Below are 17,209 nucleotides of genomic sequence, written 5' to 3'. Positions count from 1 at the left end.
CATTAAGACTTTCATTCAATCACAAAAATATTAAATAAAAGGGTGAAAAAGTAACTTACTTTTGATAAGTTGATCTCCCTTAGAGCAAACACAGCTAAAGCATTGAACAAGACCCTATTTCAAAATTTTATAAATACACAAATCATGATACCTGATATTGGAAAACACACCTTGAGACATGAATTAATACGATTAGATTACCCTGGATACATAGGAAGTAAAGATGGAAGGTGCCAGAACTCCGGGGGCATTGGGTTAGTTCCTTCCCACTCGCACACACCAAGCCAGAACTTCACTTAATCCAGCACCAAAATAAGCCTGCATTCAGAAAGCTGTAGGGGTGAGTCACAATTCAAGAATCTGTTAAAATTTGAGGAATAACATGTTCAACCAAAACAATATTAGAAAACAGGGTTAAATGTGAAACATAGCAATGTAATAATTATTAAGGTGTTGGAATACTTGAAATCTAGATTATTTGCTTCTTTGTACATCCAGACGATTTTATCACGAACATAAGTCATGTTATCAACTTTCTGAAGAAGTATACCAAGACATTTGTAGGAGAAGAATACTCTCAATAAGATAATTTAATTAAAAAAATGTAATGATAATGATAATGAGTTCATACCTGTGAAGTAGTGCAGAATGCTCATCATCATATGTATAAAGCTCATACTGGTTTGCAAAAGCATTTCCAAGAGAAATGACCCAATCAATGTCTTGAACAACATCCAAAGTTTTTGCAAGAAACTGCAAACAAAAAAAGAAATAAATAACAATGACATGAAAAGTAAAATCGCTATCCATATGAATTATAACACATACATTGATTGTCATATCATCCTACGTTTTTTGATAATTAAGGTCTTCTTTAAGGTCTTTAGTGTCACTGACAGCTTTCATTTTTGGAATCTAGAGCTTACCAAAACAATATATAAGTTAGAGTTAGGTCAAAGCATCATAACTAATCCAATTCCAACCACATTAAAAAATAAAAATAAATAAAGATTATTGCAATAGATGCAGGAATCTTGATTCTTGGCCTGCAAACTACATAAAATCATAAATAAAGACAAAGTGGAGCTTTAATCTTACCTTGAAAACAAACCAAAAATCAAGAATATACCATTGAAACCCAAGCCCAACAAGAATAAGTGACATGAACTCCCAAAATTTTATTGGTTCCATATTCGTTATAAAGTAAGCCTGGAAATTTAAAAAATAATAAAAACTCCATATATATTATATTGTCTCAAGTAAAATTGAAAAGGTTTATTTAAATTACCTCTCCTGCAGCTCTCTTTGAGGCAGATCCATCTGAAGCTAGAGCTCTTTCAGCACATACATGAGCATGTGCAACATTCTCAACATATGTGAAATCATACATGTTTGTTCCATCCCCTATAATAAACTGGTAATCCAAAAATCAACCAAAGAATGTAAAAATTAAAATCAGTTTCAATTAAATAGAGACTCATTAAAAACTTATATAATCAAATTTCAGATTACCTTTGATTTCCCTGCCCTTGCTGCAGCTAAAGATGGAACAAGCAACTTATCAGGGCCAAAATATTATTGGATAGTCAGCCTTTGAATATTATTAGTGGTGTTGTAGATGAGATCTTGACACTTTCCCCAATCCACCAGGCCACCACGAAAGAAAAGATTAAGAGAGTGGAAACAAAGTTGAATTAGAAAATACAAAAAAATATCAAAAAGTGGAAAAACAAAGAGAAAAGGAGGGATCTTTATATAAGAACAATCCATTTCATGTTACTTGCTTTGCTTGAAGTTAAAGTAGGACTGTGAAGGACAAACTCGTCCGTTTGGGGATCAAATGTTGCAGTTGTTTCAAGACCTTGGACATTGGATCAATGACCAAGTTATGTTTGTGCATAAAAACCAATAATTTTCATCTTTTGGGCCAATGGCAACCATTTCTGTTTTTGTTCCTCAGTGCCTTGTCCTTCTATGGCCGGGATGAACAATCCCTAGGAAATCATAGAGCACAATCTTTTTGTTAATCATTGAAGATAAAAGTAATCAACTGTATAGTTTTAGAAGGGACATAGATCCATTCCATTGTATGTGCAAAGTTATCACTTGTGGTTGATAAGAAAATGAAAATCTCCAAACAAACATCCATAAGCATGTTCATAACGAAGACTTGGGAGTTGGGAAGGACAAAAAATTATCCAGTGAAGATTCAAGTTCAGCCATGTCTTGTGGTGTTAGTTTCACAGATAAAGCTCCAATGTTTTGCTGAAGGTTTTCAATTTTAGTGGTTCCTGGTATGGGCACAACATCTTTCCCCTGGTGGTGAACCCACACCAATGCTAGTTGTGATGGAGTGCACCCTTTCTTTATTGCAATCACACTAACTCGTTCGTAAAACATTTTATTATTCTCAAGATTCTCAGGTAGGAACCTTGGTAGATTCTACAAAAAGAGCAAGTATATATATAAACACAAGCTCAAACTCAGTTTAATGATTTTATATTATAATTGATAAAGAATCTGATTCAATTTGTTTTATGCAGACCTGACGAAAATCGCCCTCTGCCAAATTCTCAACCATCTTCGGACCCAATGAAAGAAATCCACGTCCTAGAGGACTGTACGCCACAATTCCAATGCCAAGTTCTCTTATAAAAAGCAGGGATACAAATTTGAATCCTTTTATTAGTTTATCAATTCATGATCAAAACGATTATATATAGTGTTTGAAATATTATATTATTTAGCCTTTAAACTAAAAAAAATTCGAATAATGATAACCTGCAAGTAGGAGCAATTTCATCTTCCACATCCCTGGACCATAAAGACCACTCTAGTTGAACAGCAGTTATCGGGTGCACAACATGGGCTCTTCTAATGGTTGAAGCCGAAGCTTCTGATAATCCTACGTATTTTATCTTCCCTTCTTCCACCAATTAATTTCTTCATTTCTCCCATCTTTCAAGCAAAGAAATTAACCAATCTCAGATGCTAAGTAGGAAATAGAAACATGAAATGAATAATCTGAAATCAAACATACCGTGATTTCAATGGGCACACGAGTGTCAATTCGGTGCTGATAATATAGATCAATCGATCTCATCCGTTTACCTTCAATCACCAAAAAAGATTCATGGAAAGCATTAAACACTACTAGAAAAAGGTTAATAGAGTACGGTTGAAATTGTGAATATAATACGTACATAGAGGGCGTATTAGTAGAGGGGTGTATTAGATTACATGCATAATAGAGTACGGCTATTTGAACTTATTTAATTTTTTATTTCAAGTATTTTTACTCATAAAAATATCCTATTGAATTTAATTGCCTCATGGTATTTTCTTCCCTTGTACTCGACTTGGAATAAAAGTTCATTAATTCTATTTAAAAATAATCTATAGAGTACACTGTAAAATATAAACTACAAAAGATTCATCCTTTTTACAATAATAATCTAAAATTTCTTATTCTAATTAAATTGGAAAAGTTATTTTGTTTATGACCTTTGGTTATAACAAGCTTTCATTATGTTTAATACAGAAAATAAAACAAAAGATTTTAAAGAAAAATCATTTGAATGTAATCTGTTCATTCCATTTGACCATTTTTATGGTCCAAACTTTGCATGTAATCTATTGAAACTTGAACCTCATTTGGTTATTGGTTTTTGATGTTTGGTAATGTTTTAAAATAAACCGATAACAAACCTAAAATAATAAAAAATAAAAATAAAAAAGTCACTTGTGTTACCCCACAATTCTTCTTACAAAAAAGGATGAAAATACAGAAAATAAAAACGATAAAATACAGAAAATAGTCAAATGGCTGAATCAATAAACTGAACAAGAACTGCTACAATTATTATTATTAAAAATTGAGGGGTAATATTGACCTTTTGGCACAGTTAGTCTACAAAACTGCAGCTTTCTGAAGGATGAGGGCAAAATGGGAATTCGATTATTGCTTGAACTGGTTGACCAAACCTTGGGTCATTCCTAAGCTCTGTCCAAGATCGCCCATTTGTGCTTTCATGGCCTATAAAGGGGCAAAATGGTCAAATTAAAAATATATTACCCCAAGGGTAAAATTGTACTTTTATATCATCATACAAACCTGTACACTTTTTTGATGCACATCTCTATATGCTTCTGTTATGTACCTCTCTTTTCTTTTCTATGACAAGAATGGAATCAGTCATTCCATTCCCCTATCAATTCCATTCCTTTGAGAATAATGGTTTTATATCATCATACAAACCTGTACACTTGATTCAGTAATTGTAGTTTTTCCACTTAATCTTTCTTTAAGGAGTGTCTTCACTTGTTTGAGTGCAAATTCTGTGATTGGTTTTGCTTCTCTAGCTCCTTGGTAGTCAACAGTTGAAAACAAGATCAAAGTTGTAGCAGCAAGGATAAGGGCATTAAAGTTGGATTTCTAACTAAAGAGGAAGTTGATCATGTTTATGTATTAGTCGTACTTAATCAAAATGGGGGTGTATTTTTTTAGTTATTTGATTTTGTTTCTAGTACATATCATTGACCGTATTAGATGCTGCATTTAACCGTATTAGATGCTGCAATTGTGAGTATTATATTTATTTATCCCTTTATAATACGGGTTTTTTTACAACCGTATTAGATGGGGGTGTACTCTATTACCAATTTTCCAGTAGTGAAATCTAAGAAAGAATACGACCTGTGAGGTTCAAGAAAACCCCATCCGTTTACCTTCAATCACCAAAGACCACCACTTCTTCATTCTTCTTCCTTCGATCTGTCCAAACCCCAAAGGTCCTCCCCTTCGTTCTCAACGACCACTGGAGATGGAGTAGCATCCGGCAAGACCAAGAGGCTCCCATTGTTTTCATCGATTAGACCTCCACCTAAACCTTTCCTCACTCCATTTATTTCATCGAAATCAGACAAGAACCCGACTTGTTTACCCCGATTTCTACCGATGACGGAGTCAAAGAAGCCAAGGAAGGCTCACTGGGAACCAATAATTTCCTCCTCCTCCTCATGAATAGATCGATCATCCCGATCTACCAGTCGTTACTTGCCCTACTCCATCGGACTAGTTGAGTCCCCTCCCTACATGTAATCTGCTAGCGACAAGGAAGAACAGCCAAGGAGACCGCCGGAGCACCTCCCCCCCAAGCTGTGGCAGACAAGAGAAGCGTCGCTGCTTCTCCCTTCTCCTTTTGTCAAATCGATCCCGCACCAGAGGTGCTTCCTCTTTCTCGATTGATTTCCAACATCGAGCCACCATGGCTGCTTGCGTTCCCATCTTCCTTTCTCGATAGATGAACCACGACCACCAGACCAAAACTCCCGCTACCTTCGTCATTCTAATTCCCCTTTTTCGATTTATCTGTGGGGAATAAGAAACAAACGAGAATCAATATTTGCATTCTAATATTGAGACTTGAGAGTATAATACTGAATTAGGGCTTTTTCTGAAAATTTCAACATCGAGTGGGAGATATAGTGGTTCCAGTAGGTAGAAGTAAATGAGCCTTGATCGATGTTAATGAATGGGGAAGAATCGCTGGCGACGGTTGGAGTGCAAGAGAAAGAAGCAAGCAACACTAGATGTAGGGAGGCGGAGGAAGACCGGAGAAGATTTTTGTGTTCAAAGAAGCAGGTCAAGGAATAGTGCAAGAAAACTATTGGCGAGTATTCTCAATAACAGCAGAGAGATGTAGAAGGTGAAATTACAGCAACGATGAAGTAGATGAATGGAAATCAGAAGCCCTTTTTCTTGATTGAGATGATGAAGTCGAGAGATGGAGATGAAATCGTAACCTTCGATCTTTGATTGAGAAGTTGCACAACAGTTTGAGGAGAATGAAAGATGCGTGAAAATGCTTAGGGCAGGGAGGGTAGCGGGCTTTTCTAATTTTTTGGCTTTTCTTTTCCCGCTTGTAACTAAGGAACGCGCGTTCATTAAAATTATAAAGCGACACATATAGAGGGCGCGCATTTAAAGTACAGCGCCCTCCGTGTTTTTAATTTTTTTTCTTTTGACACTAATTTAAAGGCACGCGATAATGCGTGACCTAAATCCTTAAATTTTATGAAGAGATGACACTTTTTTAATGTCACTCTCGTTTGCGTAACATATATTAATGAGTGTCGTAATTTGCGCGTCGTAAAAGGCTATTTTTCTAGTAGTGGAAGTAAAAGCGTTAACAAAGTAGTAGTATTTAACTAAGTAGGAGTATTAACTAAGAAGAAGTATAACGAAGCAGTAGTATCTAACGAAGTAGGAGTATAAAAAGAGGGAAGAAAACTTTGATGAAAACTTTGGAAAATCTTTATACTTAAGAAAATCATGACTTGGTATTCTTTTGTAAAATAAGTTTGAAAACCTTTAGAAACCCTTGAAAATCTTTCATAAACAAGTTTTGATTATAACTTTGATAAAACAATATAAGTAAAGAAAACCTTTGTTTAAAATGTTGCTGTAACTGAATTTGAAATAAAAAATACAGCGCGAGAGACAATTTGAGAAGAGCTTTGAACAAGTAAAAATGTTTTAGAAAACCATTTACAGTATCATACTTGGTAAAACAGTTGACAGTGTAAGAAATCCTTGTGCATGCGGGTTATCAATCACATGTGATTGATAAGATAACTGACATGTTTTAACTTGTATTCCCCCCCCCCCATAAAAGCATGTAGAAACATTTAAAAGGTTAATTAAGGGGTATGAACTCACCTGTTGTAAGCGGATCGAACAAAAGTGCCGGTTGGGTGCTCGGTGTCAAGTAAAGACTTGAACACACTTAGTGACCTATTAACATATGATGACATATGTTTACATACAATTAGTAAATATAATACTAATTAAACACGTATACGCATCCTAAAACGCGGAAAACACTTTGGTCAAGTGCTAGGAGTGTCCCGGGTAACATCTAAGGGTGTGTATGACATAGATAGGGAGTTTACTCTTCAAGAGTAAACTCTTTATAGAGTTTACGGCCCTAAGACCATATCCCCATTAGTTTACAGCCGTAAACTCATGGATGGTGTGTTCTTTTATGCATTAAGGTCTTATAACACTTGTGGAACTAAGCTAGGTTCAATTCTAGGGCTTATGAAGGGTTTAAGGCTTCAAAATGGACCATTTGAGGAGTTTACGGTCTATGACTACTCCTTGAGGAGTTTATGACCGTAAACACATGAGTTTACAGTAGTAAACTCATGTTGGTCCATTTCTATTCTTGTTTGGTGGTTCTAACTCATGCATGTAAGGTTCTAGTCACTTTTAGGAGCATAGGAAGGTGTTTAGGGCACTTAAACACCTTGGAAAGGTGTTTACGGTCTAAGGAGATGTTCTTGGGGAGTTTGCTACCTTAAACACATGAGTTTACGGTAGTAAACTCATTTTGTCCATGAACCCTATGTTTTGGTGCATGAAACGAAGGATTACAAGGCTCTAAGCACCCATGGAAGCTTTTGGAGGTGTTTGAGGGGTAGTTTAACACCTTAAAAGGTGTTTATGGTCCATGAACATGGGTTTACGGTCTAAGAACATCCTTAGACCGTAAACTCATGTTTACTCCCCATTTGGTCCGATTTTGGTGTTCTAAGTCCTTTCAGGTAAGCCTCTAAGCCATTGCTAAGCATGAGAAGTGGTTTGGAAGGGTTTTTGAGCGTTAAAACCCACATCTAAGGGGTTTACGGTTTTGTGATGCTCCCAAGACCGTAAACTCATGTTCTTGGGGTTTTTGGATGATTAAGTCACGAATTTGCATGCTAGATAAGTTAGATAACAAGCTAGGAAGGTTTACTTACCGATTTGAGGCTCAGAGGGGCGATTTTTGACCAAAACCCATTTGTAGAGAGAGAAAGTAAAGAGAGAGAGTCTAAGGTGGGGAAAAAGGGTGGGAGTGAAAGCCACTCAACCCTTATATAGGGTGGAGCCTATGGCCTAGTTGGAGTTCACCTGACACCAACCGCGAACGGGGTTTTCACAACTATAATTAATCACGGCAAATTTTAAAATTATACCGCCTTAACTGTGGTTCGCTAGGCGAATATTATTTAAAATATTCCAATGGGTTTAAATCCGGTGAAAAATATTTTCGGGATAAATTTGACTAATTTTTGACGTAATTAATTTCGACACTAAAACTAACGGAAATTTTTGGGTTGTCACATCATCCCCCCGTTAGAGGGAATTTCGTCCTGAAATTCAGGTTTAGGCAAGGAAGTAGGTATGAATGACCGAGTAATGAAATGAGGGGACTTCCTATTTGGTTGATCCTCGCACTCCCAAGTGAACTCTGGCCTTTGCTTGGCGTTCTAACAAAACTTCACTTACGGGATGCGGATTCTGTCTCGTGCCGTTAGTGATTCCTACAGTTTCGTCTATGAAGTTAGGGTTCCCAATGGTTTCTATCAAGATGAGTGGGATACAAAGAGTGACGTCCGGCAAACACTTATCAAGTCTAAGAAGTGGATTGATCTGTGGTGAAACTTGTGGAATTTCCAAAAGTAGTAGTGGTTTGACGAGGGTTGGACCAATCTCCGTAAAGAATCTCGGAAGGTCCTAAGCTCTCGGAATGGTAGAGCTTTTCACTACTTAGAACATAGTTTACTTATATGGAGAGATCATCACTGGCGTGATTTTCATTCCGAAGTTTCAACCGTTCTCTCTCATACTGGAAGTGTAGTCCTTCAGGCTGGTTCTTAGAAAGCTCGGGTTGTCCTTGGATTCGTGTTTCTGTTGATTGGCTCTCCGAGGTTTTCTAGATCATTGGATGGATTGCGTGTCTACGGGTATATGTTTGTTGCAGAGTGTCTATCTTAATCTTGTGCAAAATGAACCTGCACTTCTGATTCTTGAGATATTTCTAACGGAAACCCTCAGGGTCGGGGAGATAGGGTTTCACCAGACAAGTGTTGGACTACCTCGGGAGGTGGTTCTACTATTTCTGTGCGAGATAGTATTCGTGGAACACCTAGTAGTCCAACGAGTCTCTAAGACATGCCCTATTCTCTAAGGCGTTGGTTTATTTCAGTTGCAGAAAGCGCGTGTTCTTGTATAACCCATTGACTGACACCAAGACTGGTGTTGAGTCTATAATCTCTTCGGGATTTGGGTTATAAGGCTTAACACAACTTACTCTTGCACTTTATTCAAGTATTCTTGGCTGCGGAGGTTATCCTGTGGTTCTCGGTATTCTAGTGTTCACTTCGGAGAATGCAGTCTATCGTCTACAGGGCGACAGTGATTTCCTCCATGCGAGAGGGCGGAGGGTCCTAGGCACTACTCGTCGGTAACGGGGTGGACGAAGTGCCTGAGTAGTGCGAACATCTTCTGCAACTACTCTTCCGAAGGTTCTGAGTTTTCTCGGTCTAGGTCAAATATAGTGAGTATAGGGTTCCATCACTCGGAACTTTTAATCTCTTCATCCACTCTTATCAAGGGTTAACATATCGCAACTTCTGGATTTCCGGGATATCCGCTGAGATGCTTAATTCGGGGAAATTTAGCGAGAATGGATGGTCGTAGTCAATGTCCTTGACTCTTACGACTCAGCTTTCTTTACCAACTGAGGGTGTTAGCTACTATGTTGGCTTAACTGGGATGACAACAAATTTCGGATTTGTGGTCGTTATAGTAGCTCAACTCGCCGTGGTTCTCTTGACTCTAGCTCCTATTCCGTGGGATAGGATGAAGGGTTTTTCTATGAGGTTCGTGGTAGAGCTCATACTTGGCTTAACCACTAATACTTGGTATATGCAAGCCGTATATAATTGAGGTCGGCATGACGTTCAGTTGTGCGACTCCACCCCAGACCCACAACCCAACAAGGAACAGGGAGTAGGGAGGAAGCACACATCTTAAATCTTTTTGATCTCAATTATATACCACTCTTATGCATATACTCAGTCATAGTAGTCAGTCCTATGAGTTCTATCCTCTGGGTTCACGAACCTGACTGGCAAGGTGCGAGGGGTCTTTCTGGGTTTCTACAGTGTCTGCTTCGGGTGGTTATCGTCTTCTGGAATGCCTGTAGTGTCTTTCACTTCGGTTTCTTTCTGTCTAAGAAGGGGTTGGTTAACAGCGCGCGGTACCTTCTCCTGGGTACTTCGGACGGTTTGAAATAAGAGTGATGACTGACGGATCGTATTAGTCTTTATTATTCTTAGTTTGTTTAGGTTCGGAAGAACCTTTTATTTGTCGAAATGGCTATGGAGAAAGTTATTTTTACACAGCACTAAGGATTTACACATGGTTGCACGAAGTCGAACCATGACTGATTGAGGCGTCGAAGTTGTCATACTTCGACATGATATAGAATGAGGACGATAGGGTCATGTGCCAAACGGGCACACAAGTTCTAGGCATCTCGGATTTCGTCCTGTGTATCGTTGTCGCGGATACTTGGACTGATAGAGTCGATGCGGAACTGGAGAGGGTCCTGAGTGTTTCTGTGTAGAGTACCTTTTCATGAATGGATTTTCACGAGGCATTTCTATAATCGCCTAACATATACTAGTCATGTATAATTAAGGTGGGGAGGACTGTTGACTGAACGACTCCGCCCTAAATCCACAACCAAACGAGGAACAGGAAATGAGGTGACATTCACTCACTCTAGGTTTATCCATTTCAATTATACATGGCCGTAACGTATATACTTAGCCATTATAGTTTTACCTGATGAATTATTTATTTAATTATTTATTTTAATAACAGTGCTGCGACTTTCGCCTTAACGGGGGAGTAATTACATTTAGAATTAGCCTTTTAATGTTTTCGGTTAGTTATCTGAGATTGAGAGACGTACCAAAAATCTACCGGGTTCCTTGATGCTTCTCCCTAAGTAGTAGAGTCAGACTCCTCCTATGTCCTTGTTGTTTCCTTCGGTTGGGCAGTCCCTTTTGAAGTGCCCAATCTCACCACATAGGCGGCAAACTGGATTGGCCGCCACATTGGTGGTTGTTGTAATGAACTCAACCAGGGCTCTGCAGGTACGAGAGGTGTGCCCCTTCCTGTTGCACCTAGCACAGAAGAGTTCCCGGCATATACCATTATGATGGTAGCTACACTTGCTGCAGTGGGGAAGGTTTCCTAGGTATGGTCTTGTAGGTGTCGGGATGGAAAGGTTGGCAGGGGTATTGACTGTGTCAGCTCGTTGCCCTTCGGAAAGTCCTTGAGCCGAGGTACTTCCCTCCTCGATCTTGATCTTTCTCTTTAGTGGATTTAGTTGAGGTTTTTGGGTGGCTGGGTATACACAGGTTGGTTGCTGCTGTCCATTACTTGGATTGGAATTCCCGATAGGGCTCTTGCTAACGTGGGCGTTGTTAGCATTCAGTTGAGCCATGACAGCTGCTACGGCTGCCGAGACTGCAGCTTGGAACGTAGTTTCATCGAATAGAAGAGTCGGTTTCTTGCCGGCGGATGGGTTACGCTTCCTCGGAGGCATGGTTTTCCCTACACGGAAAGGAACACAAGCTGATGAGAGACGATGGTTAACCCTGGACGTATCAATCCTTACTATACTAGGCATAAATTTTTTCCCATGCTTCGGATATTGGTTGTCTGAGTGTCGACCTACATCCCTATGATGTAGTCCGGGTATTCAAGGTAAGAGTATGAGTGTCGGAAAAAGCCATAAGATGGGACTCGTTCCTACTAAGTTACCTTTATACTGGGAAAGGTTTCACTATCCGGCTTGGAAAGATTTGAGAACAGTTCGGAACGAAGACTGTGGGAAGAAAGGCTCATGAAGACTTATGGCTAAACAACCTCAATACAGGTGGGGGGATCCGCTCTAATCGTATTACTTGCAACGGGAAAGAGGCGATTTACCTAAGACATAGCGTGAGTAGTGTAATCGCTAACTCACTAAATTGTATTATTTTATGGGTGTATTAGTGTGACGAACATGAGGAAAGACACCTCTTGGGTTCCATGTACTAGTTCCTTCTGCCTACCTCGTATTTTGACTGGGACCGGCGTTGGTTTCCTTCGGGTAGTTACCTAGGGTTCTCTTCTCCTATAGACATATTGAATTTCTACTCTGTCTTACTTCCGATTCCGACTCTAGGTGTCATCACTTCATGATGGATGACTGGAAATCTCGGAGGTTCAGGCGAATTTCCCACCGATGTCCCTATAAAGATATAGGCACTTGGTGGCTTCAATAGTCTCAGAAATACAATGTTAATTCCCGTTACCTTAAGGCCATGAATTATAAGGTAACCCAGAGATACTCGTAACCATACTGATAGACACTAGAGAACTTGACGCCCTACAAGCGTCGGAAAGAATGTGACATTTGTCACCCCTTGGCTTGGTAGGCCGTGGACTGTAGCTAGCAGTTAGGGTGTGGGGGTGTCAATCCCGTATAGATCTATACACAAAATGCCCACTCCCCCTACAAGAGACTCTGGTTACCAACTTGACAACGAAGAAGGCCGTGTCCTGAAGATGCATCTGGTATAGTGAGTTCTGATGTAAATACTGGGATAATGATAGAGACTCAGAAATAAACTGACTAACGTAAACCTATATGTTTATACATGTATAAATAATATATAATTAATGATCAAACGACCTTCGGACGAATATATGATCCCACTAGACTACATCACAACGAGGAAAAGGAAATAGGGTGAAATAGCCTTCCTAAGTCCTTTAAACATTATTTATATAACTATACAAGTACAGACATACATTTAACTAAGTAGAAACATTTAATGAAGTTGAAGTGTTTAACGAAGTAGAAGCGTTTCACAAGTAGAAGCGTATCACGAAGTAAAAGCGTTAACAAGTAGGAGTGTATCACTAAGTAGAAGCGTATCACGAAGTAGAAGCGTTTCACAAGTAGAAGCGTATCACGAAGTAGAAGCGTATCACAAAGTAAAAGCGTTAACAAAGTAGTAGTATTTAACTAAGTAGGAGCATTAACTAAGTAGAAGTATAACGAAGCAGTAGTATCTAACAAAGTAGGAGTTTAAAAACAGGGAAGAAAACTTTGATGAAAACTTTGGAAAACCTTTATACTTAAGAAAATCATGACTTGGTATTCTTTTGTAAAATAAGTTTGAAAACCTTTAGAAACCCTTGAAAATCTTTCATAAACAAGTTTTGATTATAACTTTGATAAAACAATATAAGTAAAGAAAACCTTTGTTTAAAATGTTGCTGTAACTGAATTTGAAATAAAAAATACAGCACGAGAGACAATTTGAGAAGAGCTTTGAACAAGTAAAAACGTTTTAGAAAACCATTTACAGTATCATACTTGGTAAAACAGTTGACAGTGTAAGAAATCCTTGTGCATGCGGGTTATCAATCACATGTGATTGATAAGATAACTGGCATGTTTTAACTTGTATTCCCCCCCCCCCATAAAAGCATGTAAAAACATTTAAAACGTTAATTCAGGGGTATGAACTCACCTGTTGTAAGCGGATCGAACGAAAGTGCCGGTTGGGTACTCGGTGTCAAGTAAAGACTTGAACACACTTAGTGACCTATTAACATATGATGACATACTTTTACATACAATTAGTAAATATAATACTAATTAAACACGTATACGCATCCGAAAATGTGGAAAACACTTTGGTCCAGTGCTAGGAGTGTCCCGGGTAACATCTAAGGGTGTGTATGACCTAGATAAGGAGTTTACTCTTCTAGAGTAAACTCTTTTATAGATTTTACGGCCCTAAGACCTTATCCCCATGAGTTTACGGCCGTAAACTCATGGATGGTGTGTTCTTTGATGCATTAAGATCTTCTAACACTTGTGGAACTAAGCTAGGTTCAATTCAAGGGCTTATGAAGGGTTTAAGGCTTCAAAATGGACCATTTGAGGAGTTTACGGTCTATGATTACTCCTTGAGGATTTTATGACCGTAAACACATGAGTTTACGGTAGTAAAGTCATGTTAGCCCATTTCTTTTGTTGTTTGGTGGTTCTAACTCATGCATGTAAGGTTCTAGTCACTTTTAGGAGCATATGAAGGTGTTTAGGGCACTTAAACACCTTGGAAAAGTGTTTATGGTCTAAGGATATGTTCTTGGGGAGTTTACTACCTTAAACACATGATTTTACGGTAGTAAACTCAATTTGTCCATGAACCCTATGTTTTGGTGCATCAAACGAAGGATTACAAGGCTTTATGCACCCATGGAAGCTTTTGGAGGTGTTTGAGGGGTAGTTTAACACCTTAAAAGGTGTTTATGGTCCATGAACATGGGTTTACGGTCTAAGAACATCCTTAGACCGTAAAATCATGTTTACTCCCCATTTGGTTCGATTTTGGTGTTCTAAGTCCTTTCGGGTAAGCCTCTATGCCATTGTTAAGCATGAGAAGTGGTTTGGAAGAGTTTTTGAGCATTAAAACCCACATCCAAGGGGTTTATGGTTTTGGGAGATGCTCCCAAGACCGTAAACTCATGTTCTTGGGGTTTTTGGATGATTAAGTCACGAATTTGCAAGCTAGATATGTTAGATAACAAGCTAGGAAGGTTTACTTACCGATTTGAGGCTCGGAGGGGCGATTTTTGATCAAGACCCGTTTGTAGAGAGAGAGAGAGAGAGAGAGAGAGAGAGAGAGTCTAAGGTGGGGAAAAAGGGTGGGAGTGAAACCCACTCAACCCTTATATAGGGTGGAGCTTATGGCCTGGTTGCGGTTCACCTAACACCAACCGCGAACGAGGTTTTTCACAACGATAATTAATCACGACAAATTTTAAAATTGTACTGCCTTAACTTTGGTTCTCTAGACGAATATTATTTAAAATATTCCAATGGGTTTAAATCCAGTCAAAACTATTTTCGGGATAAATTTGACTAATTTTTGACGTAATTAATTTCGACGTTAAAACTAACGGAAATTATTGGGTTGTCACACACATGAAACGGAAATCCATAAACAAAAAAAACAAACAAAACACTCAGTGAGAACGATAAATGAATCCTAATACAAAACGAAAACCTAAGTGAAATTAAACAAAAAAAACACTTACTTGAAACAGTGATGACAGTGGCTATGGCAAGTAGATGACGGCGACGTAACTTCGGCTACGGCAGAAAGAAGAAACTTCGGCAAGAAGACGACAGCGAGTGAAACAGAAGATCGAAGCCCAGGGTGTAAGATTGCTGCTTATCAGTCCCTCTCTCCATCGTGAACCATAATTTTGCCTTATGTTGCTCTCCCTATGCATTTTATAACACCATTACCTAGTAGTCCGCCGATTCACGAATGTAAACCTTTGTCATCCCCTATGTCACCGTTCAGCCACCGCCACCACCAATATCACCGCCGACAGCGATCTCCCAACCTCCCCCCCCACCACCACCACCACATATGTATTCCAACAACATATGAAATCGAATACCTGTTCTTGTTCCATATCAGAATGAGATTGACACTCACCCTCTCCCAAGCCACCAAAGATCATCAAGGTCCACATGTTTCTTTATTTTCGTAAATTATATGTTGCCTTCGGTTAATTTTTAGAGAAGATGGAAATCGAAAGAAGGAAAGTAGTGGGATATTAAAAAGTTTCAGCATTGGAGCCCGCTAAATGGAGGCAGAGGCGGACAAAAAAATGAAACCCTAAACTGGAGAAGGCCAAAAAAATGAAAAAAGGGGTGAGGCAGGACTCGAACTCGGGGCGACACAACATATAACCAACGGCACAACCACTTGGCTGGGAATGCCACATCCTTACCATATTTGTCTACAATTGTTTTTGACCACATCCGCTTCCGTTGTTGTTGTTGTTGTTGTTGTTGTTGTTGTTGTTGTTGTTGTTGTTATTATTATTATTATTTCAACGTCGTCGTCGCCGCTGCCGCCGGCTAAACCCTAAACCACCACCACCACCACCAACACCACCACGATATATTTCATCACTAAATTTCCGAGAACGGCAAAGGGTCTTGACGCTATATGGGTTATCATGGATCGATTTACGCACACATACACATATGTACTTACATACACATTCAAATACACACACATGCATACACATACACATACATATACACATACACATAAACACACACATACACATTCAAATACACACATACACATACATATACATACACACATACACATACAAACATACATTTACATATGCACCCACATTCACGTACATACACATACATACATACATACATACATACATACATACATACATACATACATACATAAATACATAAATACATACATACATATACAAATATACATACTTCCCTTTATTATAATCATTTTTCATTATTTATAAATTAAACATAGATTATTTTCACCTGATAGATGTGTTAAACGTAGTTTTTTTTCGTTTAATCGTTTGCTTGTATGTTAAACACATATGTTGCAATTATTGTATATTATTATGATGCTTATAAATATTATTATTATTAGTATTATTAGGATGATTTTTAATTGTTCGTGTCTTAAATATGTAACAAAAATGATCCAAAAAAATAAATTTAAGAGTCGAATAATGAAAAATAATAATAATAGAGTAATAATAATTATAATGGAAATTATAAATCCATCGCTATTTCGTAGCTATTCTGTATCTATTTTTATCTGTTGCTAGCCCATAGCTATTCTATAGCTAATTAGCTACGGAATAGTTACGGATCAGTATCCGTAGCTATATTAGGGCGTCCCATTCTGTAGCTGATTCGTAGCTAATTAGTTACGGAAATTTTCCATAGCTATTTTCTGTAGGAAAACCCGCTATTTTCTAGTAGTGGGTGAGATCTCGCTTAGGGAGATGCATAAAAGATGCGGACAAGATTTCAGGATTTTTGGAGCATTGGAAAGGAAGATTTGAGGATTGTGGCCATTTAGTGATTTACACGGCCGCCTAAACTATGGCCATGAGTTTACAAGGGTCTTGTAACCGAGCATACTTCAACAACGTACTTTGAAGACCCAAAAAACTTGACCAGTCTACTTATTGAATTTACACAGGTTGTCTAAACATCAGTGAAAATTTACACGGTCTGTGTAAACGTGGACGTGGGTTTAAAAGCAGTTTCTCATCTTCGCTAAAAGGGGGCAACTGATTTCCTTTTCTTGTCTGTGAAATTTGGGATCGTTTTGGGCGATTTTCTGGAAACTTTTGGAGTGGATTAACACTTGCAAACATTTAATTTCGTTTTGTAAGCACTTTAATTTCATTTTCTAGGTTTGTGATCTTGTTCTAGTCATG

General features: G+C 38.4%; 1 long non-coding RNA gene across 1 annotated transcript; it reads right to left on the bottom strand.

The window, feature by feature from the left end:
• Positions 1 to 1,147: 1,147 nt before the first annotated feature.
• On the bottom strand, positions 1,148 to 1,539 carry LOC145090259 (uncharacterized). Its single transcript, XR_013701463.1, has 3 exons — positions 1,513 to 1,539; positions 1,289 to 1,414; positions 1,148 to 1,209 (listed from the first exon to the last, which is right to left on the bottom strand). It is a non-coding gene; the product is annotated as an uncharacterized LOC145090259 (long non-coding RNA).
• Positions 1,540 to 17,209: the final 15,670 nt, after the last annotated feature.

Source organism: Lactuca serriola, chromosome 2 (genome assembly GCF_051521515.1).
Source record: "Lactuca serriola cultivar US96UC23 chromosome 2, Lser_US96UC23_V15, whole genome shotgun sequence".
Lineage (NCBI taxonomy): Eukaryota > Viridiplantae > Streptophyta > Magnoliopsida > Asterales > Asteraceae > Lactuca > Lactuca serriola.
Note: the sequence above shows the minus strand (reverse complement) of the source record. Positions and strands in the feature narration are given on the sequence as shown.